Raw genomic sequence first — 6,017 nt, 5'->3', positions numbered from 1 at the left:
CGGGCACACGAGGACTCTCACAAGCGCATTCGCGGCGTCGGCCATCGCGACGAGCCGGTGTTCCTGAATTCCTTCACCGGTGACGACGATATTCTTGCTGGCGTCACTATGCAGCAGGAGCTGGTCGACGGCTTGATGAAGTTGCTCAAGATCAGCGATGCCTCGGTTGACAAGGCGGCCGGCCTCATCGAGCAACTCATGGATGACAATGCGAAGCTCCTCAAGTTGGTCGCCGAGTAGGAGGAGGAGGCCGCCGGCTGGAAGATGCTGCATGAGTAGAGTAGTGCCTCAGAGATGACGCTGAAAGCGGTCATCAAGGAACTAATGGGTGGCTTGAGGAAGCTCCGGATCGAGCGCGAGCAGGAGGTGGAGGAATCCGTGGCTTCTTTCAAGCAAAGTCGTGAGGAATTAAAGAAGGAGCTGGAGGATTTCGCTGCCCGGTGATCCATCGACGAGTAGAGACAGTAGCGACCCAGATCGTTGTCTGTAATTTCCTTCTTCTCTTGCCCCCGTGCCTTCCGTACTTTGCTGCATGTGGCATTTTAAATTATCCAGAATATGTAAGACAATTATTATGTGTGCCATTGTAAATTTGTCGTCATATTATCCATTGCCATTTTATTTGTGGTCGTATTATCCGTTGCCCTATGTGGAAATTTAAATTAGGGCGGAATACTAGTTGAAAACATGAACAAAGCAAATGCTGCCATGGGATCACAAGCAAACACCCTCCGTCTAGGTGCTTTAATTAACCCATTAATGGAGAAGTTGTGAGCGAGGCGGGTGGCGGCTGGTGCATGGAGGTCAAAGAGCTCGCTTCCCGGCGAGCATGGGCAGCCTTGCTGCTCACACGTGTCCCGTCGAGCCTGCGAGGTGGATAGGATGCACGCATCCCATCGATCCTACGCGACGGACTGCTCGCACGCGTCCCGTCGAACCTGCACGGTGGATTTCTCGCGCTCATCCCGTCTAATCAAACAGCTGCACGCACGCCACCTAGTATGGTTAAATTTCGACACGGTAAATATAACACAACCATTTGCGATATTAATGTGTCAGCTTTTTGTTTCAAAAAGGACTTCGTTGGCTACTAATGTGTGCGCCTCCTCTCAAATTGGACGATTTTTTTACCACGACATATACTAGTTGACCCATTGCGCCAAATGGCGCAGAGACCCGCTAAAGACATGTTATCGATGAAAATAGTTTCATTTTGCAAGGACATATTCGATATTGGTAGTAGTAAGCCCATGTGTCAAGTCATAAGTACTATATTGAAAATATGTTTATCACGCTGAGAAACATGAGTTTGAAAAAAAATCATATTTCTATAACATGCATAGACCAGCTAAGGAAGCATTTTTTTAGTTGAAAATATGGTTATCACACTGAGAAATCTGATCTTGAAAAAAAATCATGTTTATGTAACATGTATGGACTAGTTAAGGCTGTATTTTTTAGCAGTGTTTCCACTAAAATTTTATTTTCCATGTGCAAAAACCTCTCTATGTTGTGCATAAGGAGGCATAGGTATTTGAAAGGCCCATATGCTTCCTAGCCCAGTATTGGAACAATTCTTTGTGTGGGCTGTCCAAATACCTAGCCTGTCCCAGGAACAATTCTTCGTGTGGCCCATCCGGAGTAAAATATGAAGCGGCAGCACAGATCGTGACTGTGTATTTCTTTCCTTCCTCGGTTCCTTCTTTGGGAGGGAGAAGCGTACTCAACTGGTGACACAAATGGCCCATTGAGCCATATAGCACAATGTTCATTTCAAACACAAAGTGTTTTGAAAATTAAATTAGGTTTTAGCACTAAGGAACAGTCCAGACTTGAAACAGCGGATGAAACCACTTTACCAATTCAAACTCTTTAGCAACCATTTATGATTATGATGTCGAATGGCACAAGGTGTCGATTTAGACTAAGAGTTATTTGAAACATGTTTCATTTTTTCTTTACAAAGTGTTAGATACAATTTTTTTCTTTACAAAGTGTTAGATACAATTTCACTTCACATAAGAATTTTCAAGCTTGGTTAAAATGTATTTTCAAGCATACAAACCACAACTAAACAGCGCGAATGTAAATATATACGGCTGAGTCATACTCCCTCCATTCCTTTATATAAGGTGTATTTATTTTTTCATAAGTCAAACGAGTGCATGTTTGACCAAGTTTTTAGAAAAATATATTAATACCCACAATATGAAATTTATATCATTTGATCAATCATGATAGGTGTTGGAAATATGAGCAATTATTGTTGGAAATATGAGCAATTTACCAAATGATTTTATTAACAGAAATACTAGATAAAGCATGACTAATATAGAAGAGATAAAACAAGTCATGCGTTCTGACAGAGAGAAGGTAAATAGCTTCTGCATATATGAACCGTGGCCTATCATATCTAAAGCAGACAGTATAGCAAGTACTATATATGAAGTAGAACCTAACATGTGTAGGACAAGGACTAGAACAAGGAACTGCGGCAGAACTTTTAACAGGAAAGACAAGAACATGTACGGGATAGCAGCAGCAGAAGCGCTGGACTTGGGGTCGGTGTCCTCGCCTGCCATGTCGTCGAGGAGGTCGCGGACGTCAGGGAAGAAGTCATCGTCGGGGAAGTAGTCGTCGGCGACCGGATCGTCCGTGATGAAGCAGCCAGTAGTCGCGCTGAGTGCTCCCCAAAAACCTTATCACCCTTCTCCCGTACAGGACTCAAAAGGTGCGGTTCCGGAGGCCTACTGTCCCGACCTGCGGTGCACGCCGCAAGCCGGGATGGGGAAGATCGTAGCAGCAGCGCAGTGCTCAGGAACTTTGTGGCGAGAGGAAGGGGATTTTCTGGTGTGTCTCTCTGGAGAGGAGCGACCTCTCTTATATAGGCACAGGAGAAGGGTGCGAAGAGGCGTGACGAGGCATGGCGTGGTGAGGCGGGCGGCGGAGGAGGGGCGCGCGTGGATGTCCCTCTTGTTCTCATGCTCATACATGTGGGGAAAGAACCTCCCTTATAAAGAGGTCCAACTCCCTCTAAACTAGCAATGTGGGACTAAACTTTTGTTCCACCTCTTGCCTTGCACAAATGGGATGCGTGGGCCTCTAGGATTTATTAGGAATTTCTGAAACTGCTATTGGGCTAGGCCCAAAATAGACAAAATTCCAGCAATCCCCCACCAGATCCCAGAGGCACACAAAAATTTGCCTTTGGTTCCAAAACACTGTTTTATATACCGGTACTACAGTGGAGACTGTTAAGTTGAACTTCCACCTAGAACTCTATGCTACACTAGTAAGTAACTTGAACAGTGGACTGGGCCTTGAACTGCAAGTTTTCTGCGAATCTAGCTTCACATAAAGCCTTGACCGATACGTGGCTACCGTGGGTCTTCCCCGCGGGTGGAGCTTATGCGTCATACTCCGTGACCTTTCATGAGTTTACTAGAGAGAACCCTACTCTCATAGATTGCGACGTTTGACAATCAGACTCATATAGGTGTGTTCTTCAAAAGATGTTCTGCAGGATAACATCTCTGCTTAAATAAGCCACTTAGAACACATTAAGATATACATCAACCTGCCATGCAGATAAGGAGAGTATTGCATCTTCATGGAGTGGTATTGTGAATAGTAAGGATACTCTCCTCTCAGTTGACCAACAGCTTGTCTTCCACATCTAATTCACGGGATCTCCGATCACAAAGAATAGGTTACCACTGTGAACAACTCATATTGTGGGTCTCATACCCATCTCCCTCGATGCATTATCTATCACACTACGTGATAGACCCTTAGTAAAAGGATCTGCCAGATTTTTAGACGTTTGGATATAATCCAATGCAATAACTCCGGAGTTTTTCATTTTTCTGACAGACTTTAACCTTCTCTGAACGTGTCTTGATGACTTCATGTTATCCTTTGAGCTGCTCACTTTCGTGATCACAGTTTGATTGTCACAGTTCATAAGGATACCCGGTACAGGTTTCTCAACAACCGATAAGTCATTCAAGAGCCGACGAAGCCAATCTGCTTCGACCGTAGCTGTATCTAGTGCTGTGAGTTCTGCTTCCATTGTTGACCTCGTTAAGATGGTCTGCTTGCAAGACTTCCAAGAAACAGCGCCACCTCCATGAGTGAATACATAACCGCTCGTGGCCTTTATCTCATCAGCATCTGTGATCCAGTTTGAGTCACTATACCCTTCAAGCACCTTTGGATGCCCGGTGTAGTGAATTCCATAATTTGCAGTGCCTTTCAAATAACGCAAAACTCTCTCTAGAGCTTTCCAATGCACATCTCCTGGTTTTGAAACAAACCGACTCAGTTTGCTAACAGCAAAAGAGATGTCAGGTCTTGTAGCACTGGCTAAGTACATAAGCGAGCCAGTAATCTGAGAATACTTCAATTGATCTCTAGCAATTCTTCGATTCTTTCGAAGCAACACACTAGCATCATATGGTGTTGGAGAGGGCTTGCAGTCACTATAGCCAAAGCGACTCAAGATCTTTTCCACATAGTGAGATTGAAGCAATGTAATCCCACCATCATCGTCTCTCAACAACTTGATGTTCAGAATGACATCAGCCACTCCTAAATCCTTCATCTCAAAACAACGAGATAGGAAATCCTTGACCTCCTTAATAACATTCAGATTGGTTCCGAAAATCAGTATGTCATCAACATACAAGCACAGGATAACTCCCTCGCCCCCACCATGGCGATAGTACACACATTTGTCAGCTTCGTTCACAACAAAGCCTGCAGTTGTTAAAGTTCTTTCAAACTTCTCATGCCACTGTCTGGGTGCTTGCTTAAGTCCGTACAAAGACTTCAGCAACTTGCACACTTTCCCTTCCTGACCATCTAGTACAAACCCATCTGGTTGTTCCATATAAATTTCCTCGTCCAACTCTCCATTTAGGAAAGCAGTCTTAACATCCATTTGATGAACGAGAAGACCATGCGAGGCAGCTAGTGAAAGTAGAACTCGAATAGTGGTCAGTCGAGCCACAGGTGAGTAAGTATCAAAGAAGTCTTCACCTTCCTTTTGGGTATAACCCTTAGCCACGAGCCGAGCCTTGTACTTTTCAATAGTACCATCAGGCCTAAGCTTCTTCTTGAATACCCATTTGCATCCTATAGGTTGCACCCATAAGGACGATCAGTTATCTCCCAAGTTTCATTTGCCAAGATGGAATCCATCTCGCTACGAACCGCTTCCTTCCAGTAGTCAGCATCTTTAGATGCATAGGCCTCTGAAATAGAACTGGGAGTGTCATCTATGAGGTACACAAGAAAATCATCACCAAAGGACTTTGCAGTCCTCTGTCTCTTGCTCCTAATAGGAACTTCATTGTTCTCTTCCATAGGACTTTCAAAGTGTTCCATCGAAATTGTCGGTTCGGTAATTGTAACTGGTTCCTGATTCGATGAACTAGGCATCTCCTGATTAGATGAGGTAGCCATATCCTTCATGGGAAAGATATCTTCAAAGAAAGTCGCATCATTCGACTCCATGATCGTACCGACATGCATGTCAGGTACCTCAGATTTTACAACCAAGAATCTATAGCCAATGCTATGAAAAGCATATCCCAGGAAAACACAATCCATAGTCTTTGGTCCAAGCTTCCGCTTCTTTGAAATTGGAGCATTGACTTTCGCCAAACAACCCCATGTTCGCAAATAAGAGAGTTTTAACCTTTTCTTCTCCCATTTCTCGAATGGAGTTATCTCTTTGTTCTTTGTGGGGACTCGGTTCAGGACATGACATGCTGTCAATATCGCCTCCCCCCACCATGCCTTGGAGAGACCTGATGTATCTAACATGGCGTTAACCAAATCAGTTAGAGTACGGTTCTTTCTTTCGGCCACCCCATTTTGACTGAGGTGAGTAGGGAGGAGTCCTCTCATGGATTATACCATGTTCCACACAAAAAGCATCAAACTCATTGGAAAAATACTCTCCACCACGGTCGGACCTAAGCCTCTTGATTTTTTGATCAAGTTGGTTTTCC

This window comes from Triticum urartu, chromosome 2A, assembly GCF_056163025.1.
Source record: "Triticum urartu cultivar PI428250 chromosome 2A, HENAU_Tu73, whole genome shotgun sequence".
NCBI classification, from domain to species: domain Eukaryota; kingdom Viridiplantae; phylum Streptophyta; class Magnoliopsida; order Poales; family Poaceae; genus Triticum; species Triticum urartu.
This window is presented reverse-complemented; position numbering follows the sequence as displayed.